This window comes from Pseudorca crassidens, chromosome 11, assembly GCF_039906515.1.
Source record: "Pseudorca crassidens isolate mPseCra1 chromosome 11, mPseCra1.hap1, whole genome shotgun sequence".
Taxonomy (NCBI): domain Eukaryota; kingdom Metazoa; phylum Chordata; class Mammalia; order Artiodactyla; family Delphinidae; genus Pseudorca; species Pseudorca crassidens.
The window spans coordinates 12,316,273-12,334,577 of record NC_090306.1 but is presented as its reverse complement, the minus strand read 5'-3'; the positions used below and the strand labels follow the sequence as shown (position 1 = coordinate 12,334,577).

The 18,305-nt window shown below is 38.3% G+C and overlaps 1 protein-coding gene across 8 annotated transcripts in view; it reads left to right on the top strand.

Annotated features, from left to right (window-relative positions):
* EPS8 (EGFR pathway substrate 8, signaling adaptor) overlaps nucleotides 1-18,305 on the top strand; it is a 191,422-nt gene that overhangs the window by 74,206 nt on the left and 98,911 nt on the right. The window contains exons 1-2 of one of the 8 annotated variants that reach the window (XM_067695781.1): nucleotides 7,803-7,932; nucleotides 11,874-11,962. The exons of 3 other annotated variants lie outside the window; for them this stretch is intronic. The gene's annotated coding sequence lies outside the window, so the exon portion shown is untranslated. Of the gene's footprint in view, nucleotides 1-7,802; nucleotides 7,937-11,873; nucleotides 11,963-18,305 lie in introns of those variants that run through there. 4 more of the 8 variants (XM_067695782.1, XM_067695780.1, XM_067695783.1 and 1 more) reach the window with 4 other exon arrangements.

Here is an 18,305-nt window from a genome sequence, read left to right as displayed (position 1 = left end):
TTATTGAACTTATGCAAATAAATATGTTGCCTTGAAAATAAGAACACTCATGGAGGGTTTTCTAATTCTGGAGGGATCAGGTAGGGAGAAGAGATAATTGCTTCAATTCTGTTAACAAAGGTGTAATTCACCAGATTGCTGTGAATTATAGGTAGCTTAAGAGAAAAAGATTTCTTTACATCTGGAAGATGTAACATTAAAGAACCAGCAATGCTTCAAACAAAAGTCATAAACAGTCAGTTCATTCAGTCCCATGTTCTGCTTCATCTTTGGTTAGCAGTTCTATGAATCCATCAGCTTCTTCATTAGTTCTGGAAATTCTTACACAGTCCAGTGGCATGGTCTCAAAGTATTCAAGTTATGCCATTATGGAGTGTTCTCACAGTAACTGATTGTAAAAACTTTACGGGAAGAATCAGAGTAAAACAATAACTGTCTGTGAATGACAAAAGACTTAAAAACAGTCATGGTTAAAGTTCTTATGAGAGTTCATTTGATAAGGAAATTTAGTTATTTCTGTGGCATACAGCAATTTAAGATAATACTCGGGCAAATTATCGACAAGTATTGACACATTTCTATGAACTTCACACAATTTCTGAAATACACTAATAGGATCTATCCATACACATAGAACCTATGAGGGTTTATCATCACGTCTTATTTTACAGTCCTTCCCATGTCATTTAAATTCCAAATAAACCTAATTATTTTAACGCCCCTCTTTTATAAGATTAGAGACAAATCCTTTGAGATTTTCCAGGAACCCTCTGGGAAACTTCAAAATTAGTTTGAAGTCTAAAAGACTTCGGGATTTTTGTGATAAATATCAAATAGGATCACAGATCATTATGAAATACCTATTTAACCAAAGTGAAAAGAAGATTTTAAAGGCAAATACAGAAGGTTACATAGCTGTGAACAAAATTTAGGTCTTTTAATTTTGAGGAGACTCAGCTTTCTTAAATAATTAGTGACCTGATAAAGATACTGTGAAGCACAGGAAATTCATCTAAGATATAACATCTTGATTTCTGAGGCAGATTACTTAAAAAGGTAAAGAAAACTCAGAGAAGTAGTGACGTTTTTTAAGCTATCATTTATTCCTGACAGTTAATCAGGCACTGTGCTGTGCTCTTGACATGCATTATTTCATTCAGCCTCTATGAAGAAGATTCTGTTATTTTCACTTCATAGACAAGCAAAAAAGACTTAGTGAAGTAATTTGGCCAGAGTCATACAGCTGTGAGTAACAGGGCTTACCTGTTCTGCACATAAAGTCAAGTTCTTTATATTCTATTGCCTATACTAATGATTTGTTTAAGGTCATGTAATACAAAATTGTAGAGCCAGGGGAAACAATTAAGGTTGTAGGTTTCAAATCCATGGCTCTTTTGACCACAACGTGCTACTCTTTTTAAAATTTATATTGAAGTATAGTTAATTTACAATGTTGTGTTGTTAGTTACAGCAAAGTGATTCAGTCATACACATATATATATACACACACACACACATATATGTATTCTTTTTCAGATTCTTTTCCATTATAGTTTATCACAAGATACTGAATATAGTTCCCTGTGCTATACAGTAGGACCTTGTTGTTTATCCATTTTATATATAGTAGTTTTGTCTGCTGGTACCAAACTTCTAATTTATTTACCCGTCCCCCAGCATGCTACTCTTGACATAGGTTTATTTCGTCTATTTTCCATAGCCCCACGTCAGGAATACGGGGGAATTAGAGACTAGTGTTAGAGCCATCATTAAAAGGTCTTGAAACTGCAGACTAAAGAAAGATTAAGAATTGGTTTGGAGAATCAACATTTTATCGACTGAAAATAAGTGACCCTTAATATTTTGCCCAACCAGGGTAACCGTTCATTGTATTAGCACTTTTCCGCCGAAGGCCATAACTAAATTCTGCTGACTGGGCACACTCTAGTCCAATGATCATCGAAGAAGTTAAATCACTTTGAAAACTGGCGTAGCCGCCTGCATTCAGCTTCGGTGTTTGTGCAGGGGGTCTTCTTTGCGTGCCGGCAACTCTCTGTGCCGCTGGCAGGGCCTGTCTGATTCAAGCCCCGTCTGCCACCCCCTATTTAGTGGTAACGTACAGGCTTCAAGGATCATTTGATGTGCAAATTTAATCGCAGGCTTTATTTTCGAAGGATGCCATAGGCCATATCATTTTAACAGCTATTTACACAGCTTTCTCTAAACTGCTGCTCTGAAAACGGGCGTTTCGTTCTGTTTACTGTAATGCTGCCTGATGTAATTTTTCAAGGCTCGTTGCTCAGTATTAGCTTGTTAAAGCATATACAGGATGATTCTGTGCAGCGTTTCAGAGGGTACATGCTTTGAAATGAAACTTGGGCATTTCTCCTGATTTTTTGGTAAGACAGTACCTTATCAGCATTCAGTTATTTTCAGTATTTGCTGGTTTACCCCCTCCCTTTCATCCTCCCTCCCTTTCTTCCCGGTTCTATAGCACATGATTATAGGTTAGGAGAGGTTAAGTTATGTTATCTAGCTAATGTGATAATTTCCTGACTGTTACAGAGTTAAGGTAAAAGTACTCTGGGAAGGATTGGTACTCTTATTAGTAAATGTCTTTTTCTTTCCAAATGGCACTTAAGAATTCCAAGGCACCCATGATTTTAATAGACTAAAGTAGTCCTATCATTTTTTTAGACTTTAACTTTTTGTGGAAAGCATACGTTTGGGGGATGATGTTATAAGTTTAAAAAAATGCAGTTTTACAAGGAACATCCTATCAGTTCTTTTGATATGCCTTCACGCAGCCAGTTATGTGGAATGGCAGCACCATCTGAGCCAGGTGAAATGAGGAAGCTCTAAGTGAAATCTTAATAATGATGGGAAATATTGGTACTGCACGCCAAAAGCTTCCATTTTCCCTGCCTCTCAGAAATTCTTTGTGTCTATTGTGTTTCGGCGGAGTCTGTATTTAAATGGGAAATTTTCAGCAGAAATTGGAGGTTCTGTAAAGTGTTTCTTTGTAATTTCTGAGGTGAATTTATAGATGTCCTCGTGCAAACTAATGTTTTTCCTCATTTATCATTAGGTTTTCTGACTATTTGGTAATTTTATTTTTTTCTGAAAACTTAACCGTTTTTTGTTGAAAAAAGTAAAACTGCCAGTGGCTATGTTTTAGCCCAAATCTAATTAAGTAGATTTTCTATTTTTAAATTTGAATTAGGTAAGTGTTCTAGAATAGATGTGAATGAGAGTTTACAAATTGGTCTCATTGATCTCCTTTTACAGGTGAGGAAATGCAGCCGGAGGGAGGTTAAGTTACTTGCCCGGGTACAGAGCTATTCAGTGGCAGACCTGGGGCATAAACACAAGCATTTGGTTTCCCAATGCTGAGGTCTTCACACTTTCCAACTTCTCTTTGGTTATAGGACATGAATAGAAACGAGAAATCACTTTTTTCTTTTGTTTTCACCATGTTTTTTTCAAAATTTTGTTGGCTTTTTGATTGAAATTGCCAAATAAAAGTGTGACTTATTGGAACTCTACAGTGATTTCTAGGTTGAAAATGACATTTAAAATCCATAATCAAATAAGTGTGTGTGATGTTTCCCAAATATATAAACTTTGCCAATTTAAGGCAAAACTACCATTTTTTTCTATGTACAATTGCATTATTTTGCAGTAATAACGAGTTCATTTTTCTTAAATCAGTACTTTCCTAACATAATAACAGACTTAAGCCATCTGTAGACTTAAAATTGAATTATGATCTCACTCTTCTAAATAACTTATGCGAAGAATGAGTATTGTTGGTCCTATTGTTTGTATTTATTCACCCCAAGAAGTGCCCATTTATATGTTTCTTCTCTTTTTATGTTTTCTACCTTTAACCCAGATTCTATGTCCAAACAATAGCTCTAAACCCGTAGTGACTCATTTGATCTTTTTTTATATGAACAAATTAGTTCTTTCTCTCGTTCACATGCCATGCATGTTTGCCCTTTTGTATGCCTATAAAATGTTAATAATTTGACATGATTCTCCCCCAATATGAATTATATTGCACTGTCATTCCTCTTCCAGATAAGTTGTTATAGCATTTGGTTGGTCATTCTGCCCATATGAATTCAACTCCCTTAGCTTGTATGTAATTGAGATTTGACATATACAATTTAGAGTTTAGAAACCTCTTTTGGATTCTCTCATATTTGTAGCACATTAATTTCTTACTCCCATTAAAAAAAGGTTTTAAAGTTAGAAGGAGAAGAAGGGTTGGCTTAGACCCAGCAGATTGTGATTCTTAGAAGAGGAAGGAATGAAAGACATATTGAGGAACTGAGAGTGCAGTTCTGCTTAGGTTTCCAAGATGAGTGGATTGTAACAGTGTTAATCCATTCTGCTTGGCTGTCCTAACAATTTATGTAAATGACTTCATGTCTTTTTGGATCCAGTGGGCTTAGTTTGATAGGGTTTGCTATAACTTATCTTGTCTGCCTCTATATTCGTGGTTACAAAGTGTGGAATGTAGGGCAAGGTTACCAGTAGAGATGTATATGTGTGTGTGTGTGTGTGTGTGTGCGCGCGTGTGCATGTGCGCACACAATTTCCAGCTTCCTTCAGTAGTCATGGAAAAATGTACAGCAGTCGAATCTGTCACTTTCCAAATACATAATATTTCTCATGACTGCTTCTGGTATGCTGCCCTATATTAGAAGGGTAAGGGAATCAACAAATACCCACGAGCCTTGCTTAGATTTGTCCCATGTCATTGGCGTTCTGAGTGTGTATATGAATATTATTTTAGTCCATGCAGTTTTTTTATTAGTATTCTGGATAATGATTAGTCATATACCAGTCTGTACCAGATTAGCCTTTTATAAAACTATCGTTTACATCTTTACCAATGATTCAGAACTAAAAGACATATCAGAATTATATCACTGGGACATGGGACAAATCTAAGCAAGGCTCATGGGTTTTTGTCGATTCTCTCCCCTTTCTAAGATAGGGCAGCTCACCAGAAGTAGACATGAAAAATATGTATTTGGAACGTTATAGGTTTGGTTGCTGTACATTTTCCCATGACTATTAAAGCTAGAAATTGTATACACACACACACACACACACATACATCACTGCTGGTAACCTTGGTTGTTTTTTTTTTTTGATGTTGGGGGTAAGAGTTTATTAATTAATTAATTTATTTTTGCTGTGTTGGGTCTTTGTTTCTGTACGAGGGCTTTCTCTAGTTGCAGCGAGCGGGGGCCGCTCTTCATCGCGGTACGCGGGCCTCTCACTATCGCGGCCTCTCTTGTTGCGGAGCACAGGCTCCAGACGCGCAGGCTCTGTAGTTGTGGCTCACGGGCCCAGTTGCTCCGCGGCATGTGGGATCCCCCCAGACCAGGGCTCGAACCCGTGTCCCCTGCATTAGCAGGCAGATTCTCAACCACTGCGCCACCAGGGAAGCCCTGATAACCTTGTTTTAGCAGGGTATTAAATGTGCTTGTTAACTTGCTATTGGGAAAGTAAATGTCTTAAAAGAATAAATGGACTTATTTCTAAGCAGCAACAGTTTTGGCATTTAGCAGATCCACGGCCTAAAAGCTTTATCTTCAAAATGACAGGGGCTAGAATTGGAATATCCCGTAAGATCCTTTTTGACTGTCAAGTTCAGAGATACACTGATACGTTGGGTTGGAATTTTTGTGATTATATTGTTCATTTGGAAAAAGGGTTTCCCTTCTACTATCAAAGAAAGAGATTACATTAGTACTTTCTGCTATTCTCCTGGCTGATTTCAAGGCTTTCTTATTCTTTTCACTTCCTTGACAGCACTGCCCCATATCCTGCCCCCCCTTTTTTTTTTTTTTTCTGATGCTCTTCTGTTGTAGTCGGAGTTCCCCAGGATGCAGACTCTGAGGTGAAAATTAGTGCCCTGGAAGTTTCTTAGAAAGTGCTGTTGAGATCAACCGCTGTGGAGTGGAAGGAAGAAACCAGCACTGGGCAGAGGGGACGTTAGGCTGCCCTGTAGTCTTGGTGGAGATCTGAGCCCCTAGAAGCTCTAAAACTGGGATGGTGCTTCACCATTGTCTCCAGCTAGAGAGAGGGGGGCAAGCCTTTATATTCCCCACGTCAGCCAGTCTTTGGATGTGGGCTGCCCTGGGAGGGGAGCATGAACTTGCAAGGGGAGACTTCAGCCAAGGCCATTCTGAAGACAGCTGATAGCTGAGGCCCGTATGCTGGCAGTACTACAGCAGCTGGGGAAGAAATCCTTCAGTTGTGAAAGGGGATCTGGGTCGTACATCACAGTTTCCACTCCATCTGTTTTGCAAGGGTGCTGGAGGTTTCCCAGTGGCTTGGGAGATGGGTTGGAATTTCCAGAATGAGGAGTTGTAGGGCAGAGTGGCCAGGAGGTTGAAAAGTGACAGAGAAGAAAAGTTGGTGTGAGTAGGTTCTGTCAGATCATTGAGTTCTGGCATTGATCAGTGCTTTTCTAAACAAGCTTAAAACTCCTACCTATTTATAGTGATGCTGTTCCCTTTTTTTTTTTTTTTTTTTTTTTTTGCCGTACGCGGGCCTCTCACTGTTGTGGCCTCTCCCGTTGCGGAGCACAGGCGCCAGACGCGCAGGCTCAGCGGCCATAGCTCACGAGCCCAAACGCTCCGCGGCATGTGGGATCTTCCCGGACCGGGGCATGAACACGTGTCCCCTGCATCGGCAGGCGGACTCTCAACCAATGCGCCACCAGGGAAGCTCTAAAGTATTTTTATGTTTGTTTATTTCACATACTCCAGGGATATCACAAGCCCAGGAACCTTTTTTTCTCTTTTTTCCTTAATTTCTTAAGCTTGGAGATTCTCATACAAATAAGATTCAGACTTCAGAACTGCTGTGACACAGGCTTAGGGTTTTAATTTCTGGTTGTAAACGTTTCCCCTGCCCTCTCACCCAGATTCTCAGAGACAAGTTCCACTGAAGTCTTACTAAGGTGGATTTGTCCTGCCCCCTCACCAGTTTTCAGTTGTGATTGCAGCCCCTTGACAATGGCTCCAGTTTTATGGAAGCACCTCAGAGCCAACTTTATGCCCAACTTGTGTGCCCAAGATCTCTTTTTCTGTCCCTATATGGGCATCAGGGTTGCTACAAATGGTTGGACAGGTTGTATCCTCTGTTGAAGAAAAGCCGGGCCAGAAATTTAGCCTAACTCTGCTCTCCTGAAAGAGAACTTTCTTCTGATCCCATTCCTTGAGGGGGCATCTCCTTACCAATTTCAGTTAGACCTAAGAGCTATAAGAGAATCCAGTGATTCTTCCTGGCGGCCACAGCGGGCAATATTTGCTTTTGTGCTTCCTACCACTTTGGCCATCAGTCCTAGCTTTGGTTTGGCACCAGGGGGTTTTTCTTTACTGCAGGTGGAACTGTGTATTTAATTTTTAAAACGCGTTACTCTTTCTCATCTTTTCTGTGTTGTTTATTTATGGTGGAAAGTCTTCTTCATTAGCTCAGTTGACCATATTGTGGCACCTGGAATTCCCACAAGTTACTTATTAACCTCTCTTCCTCAGATATCACCTGTTTAAAATGGGAGTAATAATAGCCCACCTGTATGGCGTTGGTGTAAATTTAGAGCACCTAGTAATTTCCCCATCAGTATTTGTACCATTTAAAGCTTTACCACTTTAGGGAAGACTTGGAAATGTAGTAGTGGCTGTGTTGACTTACTTAACAAGAAGAGGAAGTCTTAGTTAACGCCCTGGAGAAACCAGAGAAACTTTGTTCAGTGTAGCACAATGTCGAAACTGAAGCTCCGAGCCCCACCCTTTCTGATGTTGATGTGCCAAAGGTCACTTGGCACCACGAGTGAACAGAGAGGAATGTCCTCTCAGTATTGCCTGGAGGATCGCTCAGAGGAGCTCTGCCTGGATTGTGAGGGTAGGTAAGCTTGAGTTTGTGAATGTTTTCTTTGCTAAGGAGGGCTCTCAAAGGCGTGATTATCATGGAGTATATTTGTAGACCTTGAAACATGTGGTAATGCGTTTAGTCCCAATAAGCCCTTTGACAATATTGTAAATTCCCATTTGGAATTCCAAGTGGATTCTGAACTTGGTGAAATTGGTACTCCAGGTGCCACAGGGTCCTGCCTCCTGCCTCCTGGCTTCTTGCTTACAGAGATGGGGATATACAGGATTGATTTCCTCCCCTTAGGTCATGATGTTTAAGAGACTAATTCCCTGCCCCCCCACCCCAATTATAGCTAAGAAGAAATCTGTTGACTGTTAACAGTTGGGAAAGCACAGATATATCATGTTTTCTTAAAATTGCTTTAAAATTAATCTGGTATGCAAAATACTGTGATTATCCTATAATATTAACTACTTTGGATTGTTATACACCGTTAGTTGTACTATGAAAATGTGCTTATTACCAAGTTCAGTTTTCTTAGGTTGTTATTGGCTTTGAGTCCACAGACTTAACACTGCCAAATTTCTGTGTAAACATTTTGCTTGGGACCAAAAAAAGTAGCGAATATGTGTATTTAAAGTGTTTTTTTTTTAATCCATGTATATTAATGGATCTTGTAAATGTTTAAATAGTCAATTAATGGAATTTTTCAAAAAACAACTCTTTCCAAAAATCCATGATTTTTTATAAAACTCTTTCATAACACACCATAATTTTATATGTAGGGTGTTTTAAATAAAAAATTTGAGCTTAATGGCAAATATATATAATTCTCAATACATAGAGATCTAACTATTTTTGTAGTTCTTATCGATTTGCTTGTTACATTTAACATTCAGGAGGAGACTTTTTGTTCTCTTACTAATAATTAAGTGCAAGTATAAATTAAGATTTATACTACAGAAAAACAAAGGAGAGCTAATACTAGTGTATCACAATGTAGTACATAACAAAAGTAAATAACTGATTACATCAGTTTTGGTGCTGGTAAATGTAATGCCTTCTTGCGTTCGGGTACCATGGTTATGGCTGTATTGATCCTTTTGGAAATGGATTCTTGGCTATGTTCATTTTCCTGTAATGTGTCTGTTATTTATTGAGACTCTCTTCACCATAGGAGTATTATCAATCCACACAAGTTTGAACTACTTATACAAGCATTGTTTACAGCTTTTTGTCAGCTAAAAAAAATGAGGTTCCTTGAGATGTTTATGGATTTATTTATTTTTACCCTTGCTACAAAGCTTTTGTCAGCTTTACAGGCCAAAATTCCAAGGCAAATGTCAGAATCACTTTTAGTACAAATCTCATACATACTCTGGGAATCATACTCTGGGAATGGTATGTAAAATATTTTGTCTTTTGACACACCTATTCTCACCTTAAGAAGGATATCCCTGTACCTACTGTACCTAGAGCCTTTTAAAGGAGGTTTTTGGTTTTCAGAAGCTAAACTTGGAAGCAGTTTCTTCAGTTTAAGTAAACTGCCTATAAGAGGAAATGACTCTGGAGAGGATAAGATGTTTAGACTCATTTTCTATGTAAATAATTCTGAAATAAATTGTGTAAAGAGGTCTCCTTTTTGGTTTATTTTTCAGTGAAATCATGTGTCATTAATTCATCAAGGTAGGTATGAAGTTTACTTAAGGGAACTGCCTTGGAGTTTTAAGGGACTCCAAGTCAGCTCATTATATTTTAGATTTTTAAATAATAGCTTAGTTGAATTGCATAAAATTTTTGTGTAGGTGATATAATGAGGTAGATTATCATACATTCTTTTGATCATTTACGCTATAGGATAGTTCTAATTTAATTAAACCATTAAGTATTCTTTAAAACTTCTTTTTTATTTTAGAGTTGAGGTTTGTGTGTGTTTTTAACTGTTTAATTTGACATGTGGATACCTAAAATGATATTTTCAGCTATATGAAAAATTATACTTCTTATTTTAGTTAAAATTTATGAGCTTTGTATACAGAATCTTCTGTATACAATATACTAACTAAGTTTGGGAATTTGACTAGCTGAAACTTGTGGTAGTTTTAATTCTCAATGTATTTTCTAAAGTTTTGAAGAAACTTATAAAATACTGTCTCTCTGTACTTGGTAATGTAACATCTCAGTTGAAATGCTGTAGATCTCACATGAACATTTGTCCAAGAATGCCTTGCTTTTAGGAACATTGGTATACAGTTTCTTGAATCTTAAAAATACATTGTGTCAGATGTTTAGATGTAACTCAGAACCATATTATTTAACTTCACTATTTATATGATCCTAATGGTCAGATTTAAATATCTGACAATATTATTATTACTGTAGGTTGCATTGCATTCTTCGTCTTCCTTCATTGTTTCTAAAAAATACTTTTCCTTCATTTTGTAGGTAATTTTTCTTTTTTTTCCCCCACTTTTTTATACAGTTTGCCAGACCAAATGACACGGTTAGTATCCATTAAGTAGAGCCATGAATATCAATCTTGGACACAAAGCCTGGGATTGTAGTTGGGGAAGCCCTCCTGCTGCTCTGGCTTGGTGTCCAAAGACTCTGAATGAAGTCTCTTAACTTATTCAGGATCTCTGAAAGCCCTTTGGGCTCCCCATTGCCCATTCATAGCTGATGTTGCACTCTTCTGGTTAAAAGTTGTCTGTGGCTTTCCCATTTCCCATCATATCAAATTCAAAGTCCGGTACGTAACTTATCACTTGTAGTCATGTATCTTAATTTATGGCCTATACTTCCTTTTTTTTTTTTTTTTTTTTCAATTTCTATTTTTTATTTTGGCCACACCACGCGGCATGCAGGATCTTAGTTCCCTGACCAGGAATCTGTGCCCCCTGCAGTGGAAGCACAGATTCTTAACCACTGGATCGCCAGGGAAGTCCCTGGCCTACACTTCTTGTTCTTTATGCTTTACACCTCCATGTCCTGCTTTTTCCTTCACTCATGCCACATATTTTGCACATATGCACATTTTGCATATGAGTCTCTCCCTCATATGCAAAATTTACCTCATCCTTAAGGTCTACTAATCAGGCCCATTAAATTTCTCCTGGTCCCCTCTTCCAACATTGAAACTAATCTGTTTTGTACTTGCTGTATTTTCTTAAGGTGCTTCATGTTATGTCTTGTGTTACCGTTATTTTTACATGTGTTGTAATATTTTATGCCTCGTGCGTAGCATAGCCTAACTTTGAATGATCCGCTGAGCCGCGTCTCTGTCTCTTACTATGATGAGTTGGATGTGGTTTCATCTTATATCTCCTATGTTTCCATGTGTTTAGTAGATGCTCATTGTAAATATTTGGCAACTGAATACATGTCATGCCATGGCAGTGAGTAATTGACTACCAGGCATTTTATTCCTCTGTTGGAATGGATGTTTGGGGATAGCACATCATCTCCCCAGCAGGGAAAGCTGAAGCAACAATCAAAGATGCAGTTTAAAAATGATTTAGATTATGTGTAGTACTTTAATTCTGACAAGGAAAGAACAGCTTTTTCTAGGTAAAGCCTTTGGGCTGATAGGAAATTGAAGGGTAACACAGACTTTGGAAATAGTGACTATGGATCTGAGTCAGAGAATGTTTTTCAGGCGTTCACAGTTCGGGGATAAATACAGTCAGTTCTGCTATCATGCTTGTTTTGAAAATGAGAATTTATTCCTACATTATTAATATTAGGGAACAATTTGAGTAGAATGTAAATTTCACATTTGTTATGTGTGATTTTATTTTATTTTCACCTCGGTGGTCAACACAGGCCTTCTCACCTAGCTGAACTGAGCCACATAGGAACAGACAAAATGCACACGCGCACGCCTCAGACACCTTCCAGCTCCCTGACTTCACTGCATATCATGAACCACAACCACCCGTATCTCATTTTCATAACTTTCCCTCCAATTTCAGATAACCCTTTTTCTACCACTGCACAGTAACTCACAAGCTGCAGCCCTTGGACACGCAATTCCACAAGCACACTTAAAGTCTTTTGCAAGGTAAGATGCTATATTTATTATAGTTTTTATTTATTTTTTTAACCATTTAACGTATGAAAAACTGTGCTAGGGTGTTTCCTAGGCTCTTTTATTTTTTATATGTGTCCCTGACAGCTGTTTTGTCCCCTAAGTCCTGGGCTTTTCGTGACATGATTTTGCATAGCATCGTGATTTTTCAGGAACATATTATGCCGCATTATAACAGAACTGACTGTACTAATTGATAACATAGAGCGTGTGAACTGACAGTTCTCTTTCTTTCCTTCATTTCTACCCTCCCTCTCCCCGCTCTTTGAATGGTGAGAGACACTAAAAAAAAAAAAAAAAATCATCCCTGGGCTTCCCTGGTGGCGCAGTGGTTGAGAGTCCGCCTGCCGATGCAGGGGACGCGGGTTCGTGCCCCGGTCCGGGAAGACCCCACATGCCGCGGAGCGGCTGGGCCCGTGAGCCATGGCCACTGAGCCTGCGCGTCCGGAGCCTGTGCTCCACAAACGGGAGAGGCCACGACAGTGAGAGGCCCGCCTACCGCAAAAAAAAAAAAAAAAAAAAAAACCCTGTAAGAGGAACACAGTGCAACAGAGAAAAATGCCAGAGAACTTGTTTAACCAGTGTCGTAGAAAAAGGGTATAAAATTACCTGTGGAATAAATAGATATGCTTAGAAGCACGTAGAGACTGAACCTAAAAGACCAGGGACCAGTGGCTTACCCTTAAATAATAATAATGTTTAACATTTTGTGAGCCTTTACTATGTGCCTGGCACTATGATAAGTGCTTGGCATGGATTAGGGCATGTGATCCTCACAAAACCCTATAAAGTAGATGTTATTACTGTCTTTGTTGTACAGATGAAGAAAGTGAGGCTTACAGGGGTTAGTTAACTTGCCCCAGGTCGATAATTCATAAACATAAAGGGCAGAGCCAGATCTTGAATCCCATCTGACTTCTGAACCGGAGATCTCAGTGGTCTCTTAGAGTACTTTGTAGATTATAAATAAATAACTTCCACATGTATTATTTCCTCTGCCCCCACCTGTGTCTGATTGGCATCACAGGCCATCTTTTTACCCCTGTGATAGATGAAAAAACAAAGGTACTCAGGCTAAGAAATGCACAGTTTGTCAGAGGCAGAACAATAACAACTCGTTCTGATGCCAAATTCAGAGTTTTTTCCATTGGGATTATACGTGAAAAGGGAGAAAAATTGTACAGTTAGAGATCAGGTGAGCTGAACTAGGGAAGAGAAGAAGAAATCATTGTTTTGGAAGTTGGGGGGGAAACAAGTGAATTTATAACAATATATCAGAATTGGAAGGACAGAGCCTGATGGAGGATGGGCAGTAGGGGACCTCTAACTCTATGGTATAAGAAGCCTAATCAGATTCTCACCAAGGAGCTCAGGCTAGCACCAATTTCAACTCAGGATTATAGGGAGAGAAACCCGAGGTCATGAACATAAATTGGTTATGCTGTAAGTCCAGATTAGTAGTAGCCTCAAAAAGAAAAAAAAAAAAAGAGGAAGAAGAGAGGTGACAATAGAGGAAAGCTTCAAAAGGCTCTGTTAGCACTTCTTTTACAACCTGTGATGTGTCTTTTTTTCTTTAGGTAGTCAGTTACTGTACAGCGCCTTGCATATAAACAAGTGTTTAGTTAGTGTTCATTAAACTGAAGGTTTGATAAATAGTTGAGAGAGCAACTTTTCAGTCAAGTGTTAAGAGCCTAATATTATACAGATAAGAGGATAAGGAAGGATCGATTAGCATCTGTGAATTTAAAGCAGGGGGCTAGCCAACTGTGCCCAGTCTGTTTTTCTACAAGCCAAGAATGGTTTTTACATTTTTAGTAGATTATTAAAAACAAAAACAAAGAACACCGACAGAGACCATATGTGGCCCACAAACCCCAAATATCTACAACCGGGCTCTTTACAGAAAGTTTGTCAACCCCTGCCCTGAAGTATAGCCCATAAAGCAGAAAAAGTTAGACTTGTTTCCTTTTAGGAAATCAGATTAGGTAAATGGAAACTGGTATTATATTTCATAGAGGGCTATATTTTCATACGTGGACCTTTACTTTTTTTTTTTTTTTTTTTTTTGCGGTACGTGGGCCTCTCACTGTTGTGGCCTCTCCCGTTGCGGAGCACAGGCTCCGGACGCGCAGGCTCAGCGGCCATGGCTCACGGGCCCAGCCGCTCCGCGGCATGTGGGGTCTTCCCGGACCGGGGCACGAACCCGCGTCCCCTGCATCGGCAGGCGGACTCTCAACCACTGCACCACCAGGGAAGCCCCGGACCTTTTCTTTTTTCCCCACATGTAGGAAGGAACTGATATTTATTTAGTATGATATTTTGCTTGGGACTTTGTATACTTTATTTCTCATACCCTTGAAAGATTTTATAACTACTTTACAAATGAGGAAACCAGGCTCATAGAAGCTAAGTAAGCCTCCACATTTATTAAGTAGTGGGATTCGTATTTGTCTGGGTTTCTCCAGATAAGAATATGGTAGAGAAGCTTTATTTGTAAAAACTGAGTATGGTCTGTTCAAAATTCTGGCTTGAAAACATCTAGATATCAGATATAGACATTTGTAGTCATTTTAGCCAGTATCTAAAATATTAAAAAAAACACAAGTTGTACACACAAAAAATAGAATTGGTTGGAGAATTGTGTAATTTTATTATAAAAACTGCATTTGAAGGAAGGTTTTTGGATAAATTATATAGAGCTATAGAGAAAACTTAAAGAACAGAAAATTCAAGCCTCATATTAAAAACTTAAAATAATATTCACCTAAAAGAAAGATGAGACTTAAAATATTCTCAATATAAAGTACAAAATAGGAAAGTGTATTCTGCGTCAATAGAGAGTATACCAGGTAGCAGTTTATCTTTGCAAAACAGATTATTAAACAAATATTGGCTCATATGTCTAATCGTAAAGTTTTATGAAGAAAATTTCAGGGTGCAATGAAAACATGCAATGAGGGATCTAATACAGATTGGAGGGGTCAGAGGAATAGTTCCCCAGGAGGTCATTTAAACTGAGATACAGGATTTAGGCAGACAAAGACAAAGAAGATAATTATTCCAGACAGAGTGTGATAGGCCTTGAGGATGGAAAGAGCTTGGCTTATTCAAGGGATGATCACAGAAGGCCATTGTATCTCCTAATGACTCTGAGAAGAGGAATTATATCTGTTTGTTCATCATTGTCTATCCAGCCTCAGACGTACCTGCTGGCACACAGCAAGCTCTCACCAAGATTTACTGAATGAACAAAGACTGAATAGACATTTCGCTGGGAAATTCATGATATAATTTTGAGCACAGGGATTGCCTGGGTGAATCCTACTCCCCTCCTGTCTGAAGCTCACCTAATTACATTAAACTTCTCAGATTGTTGGTAATCCCCGGTTACTCTAGGCCACTGGCAGCCCAGCTTTCCCAAACCTTCTTAACAGCTGTCAAAGTATCTGAATGGAGCTCGACCTGGAGAAAGTCTGAACAGAAAAGGCAGGAAAAAGGAATGCAGACCGCTTCAGCTGCATCTGATCCTGAGGAGGAAAAGTGAATTGGCATCATTACAATGCCAGGACTGAATCTGAGATAGAATGAATACAGCTACTTTTCTAAAAATAACCAGCTGAGTGGGGAGGGTGTTCTGTACTAGAACACATGATCACAGGTTCTCTGAGTGATCACTGGGTGACCAAGTAACACATGATAATCGGGCTTAGAGGTTTGATTAAGAAGTTAAATACTGAAATGCTTCCTATTTGTGGAGCTTGATTCTTCAAAATCAAATCTGAGCTTCTAAATTGAGATAATTTCACTTACAGGTTGGATGCATTGAGGAATTTATAAAGTAGAAAGAGAAAGAGAGAGAGTTGCATATTTCCCAAGTGGGTGAAATAAAGTTGTAATAGACTTAGAAGGACTATTTTACAAGATATTTACCATAAGATGGAGGTGAAATAGGGGTTCACAACAACTAAGGAAAGAGAAGGTCACTTTAGGTGGGAAAGAGAATGGGAATTGGAGACAGAAGGAAAGAAAATATTTCAGGGTTATTCTGAAATCTTAGTTTTTGAGTTAAAAGAAAGAGCAGTAAGTGGTGAAAACAATACACGTACAGCTGATTATACAAGAATTTAATAATAAACTTGTCTGTGCTTTGTTTAAGCCTAAACTTTAGTGAACTTCAGTTGACAGTATCAGATTTGGGGGGTTTAATGTGAGGTTTGAGGAATTTCATACTGGATGTCAAAAGTCTATTTCCTTACAAAAAGAGAAATATTGGCTAGCAGGTAAGGTAAATACTTGCTAAGAGTTGTGAGTTTTGTTTTGATCAGTGAGGAAAACAGACACCCCCTGCCCCCTGAAGAATGTTTTTCAAAGGTATGTTAGGAGGGGGATTGGTGGTACTGACTTGTGGAAAACTCTTGGTTGTTTATTTTAAACAGAATGTTTCTTAACTATTAAAATGACTGAGTTAGATATTGTCAGTGTCACTCGGCTTATTTCCAGGGACTAACTCCTGCAGTTACCAGTTGATTTGCCATAAGACATCAAGTTAATGATAACTTTCTTAAACAGACATGTTTCTTACCCATTTTAAATGAATCAACTTTTGTTAATATCATTTTGTAATTCCTTTTGACATTTGGTATGGAACTTAATAATGAACTAATTAATTATAAAAGCAAACTCTAAATCTTATCACTTTAAAAGTTTGACCATTGAAGCCATCTTATTGAATATGTGTATATTATATATATATTATTTACATATAATATAAATAATGTATATATATTTACCCCCTTAGGAATACTGATGTATTTTATTTTGTTCAGGGGATGTTCTCCTCAAAGTTTGTATGCACGTTAGATTATTTGAATGCTTACTTAAAAGTGAAAAATGCAGAGGAATTAAAAAAAAATTCTTTGAGCCCTTTCATAAGTCAAATGATCCTTTTGTAAAAGAGCATATCTATTCCAAATCATTTTCTATGTTAAAATAATTTTATATATACATTGCCTTAGTTTATCCCATTAGTATACTGTAAGATTGGTGTGTAGGGGGTGGGACATAGAGTCCTACTTCATTTGAGTAATGAGAAAATTAAGGGTCACTGAGAAATGGTGTTTGTAAGAGGGGCTGCCAGGTAAGGTTAGAGCTGGACAAGAAATCAATAGTTGGTGAAACTGGACCAGTTCTCTTTTTTTTCCCCCCAACACACAGTTCAATTTATTGCTTTTGTAAATTAAGGATTGTGTTTCTTGATCTTTATTAAAGTAGAATATATGATAATCTAATTCACCTCAAATCAAAATATGTATATATACACATGTGTATGTATATATTTATATGATCATACACACAAAGCATTGTAAGGATGGTTTTAATTCGTGTGTGTGTGTGTGTTTGCCACAGAAATCCCTGATGTCCTGGTGCATCCTCCATTACAGAGGCAGCTGCAGTAATATCTAGCCTTACAGGCCAGGCAGCCATACCTAATGGCCTCACAGACATGCAGCGGTTTATTCCTTCCTCATTTACTTTTTTTATTATCATGGTAACATATATATAACATACAATTTACTATTTAAATCATCTGTGGTGTAAATTCATGGGCATCAAGTACCTTCACGATGTTGTGCAACTGTCACTACCATCCATCTTCAGAACTTTTATATCTTCACAGACGGTTCCATACTCATTAGAGGATAACTACTCATCAGCCCCTGTACCCCGCCAGCCCCTGGCAACTGCCATTCTCCTTTCTATCTCCATGCATTTCACTGCTCTAGGTACGTCATATAAGTAGAATCATGCAGTATTTGACCTTCGGTGACTGACTTATTTTACTTGGCTAACGGCCTCAAGCTTCATCCGTTGTTGTAGCAGGTATTAGAATTTCCTTCCTTTTAAAGGCTGAATAATATTCCACTGTATATACAGACCACATTTCACTTATCCATTCATCTGTCGATGTACCCTTGGCTTCTACGCTTTGGCTGTTGTGAATAATGCTGCTTTGACTGTGAGTGTACAAGTATCTGTTTGAGTTCCTGCTTTCAGTTCTGGGTCTACACCCAAAGGTGGAATTGCTGGAACATATGGTAATTCTGTGTTTAATTTTTTGAGGAACTGCCATATCGTTTTCCGCAATGGCCACACCATTAAAGGAATGTTTTAAATGAAAAGTAAAAACCAATCTTCAATTCTCTTAAGTCTCTGGATTTTTAAGATTTTTTTTTGCCACGCTGCATGGCTTGTGGGATGTCAGTTCCCCAACCAGGGATTGAACCTGAGCCACAGCAGTGAAAGCCTGGAATCCTAA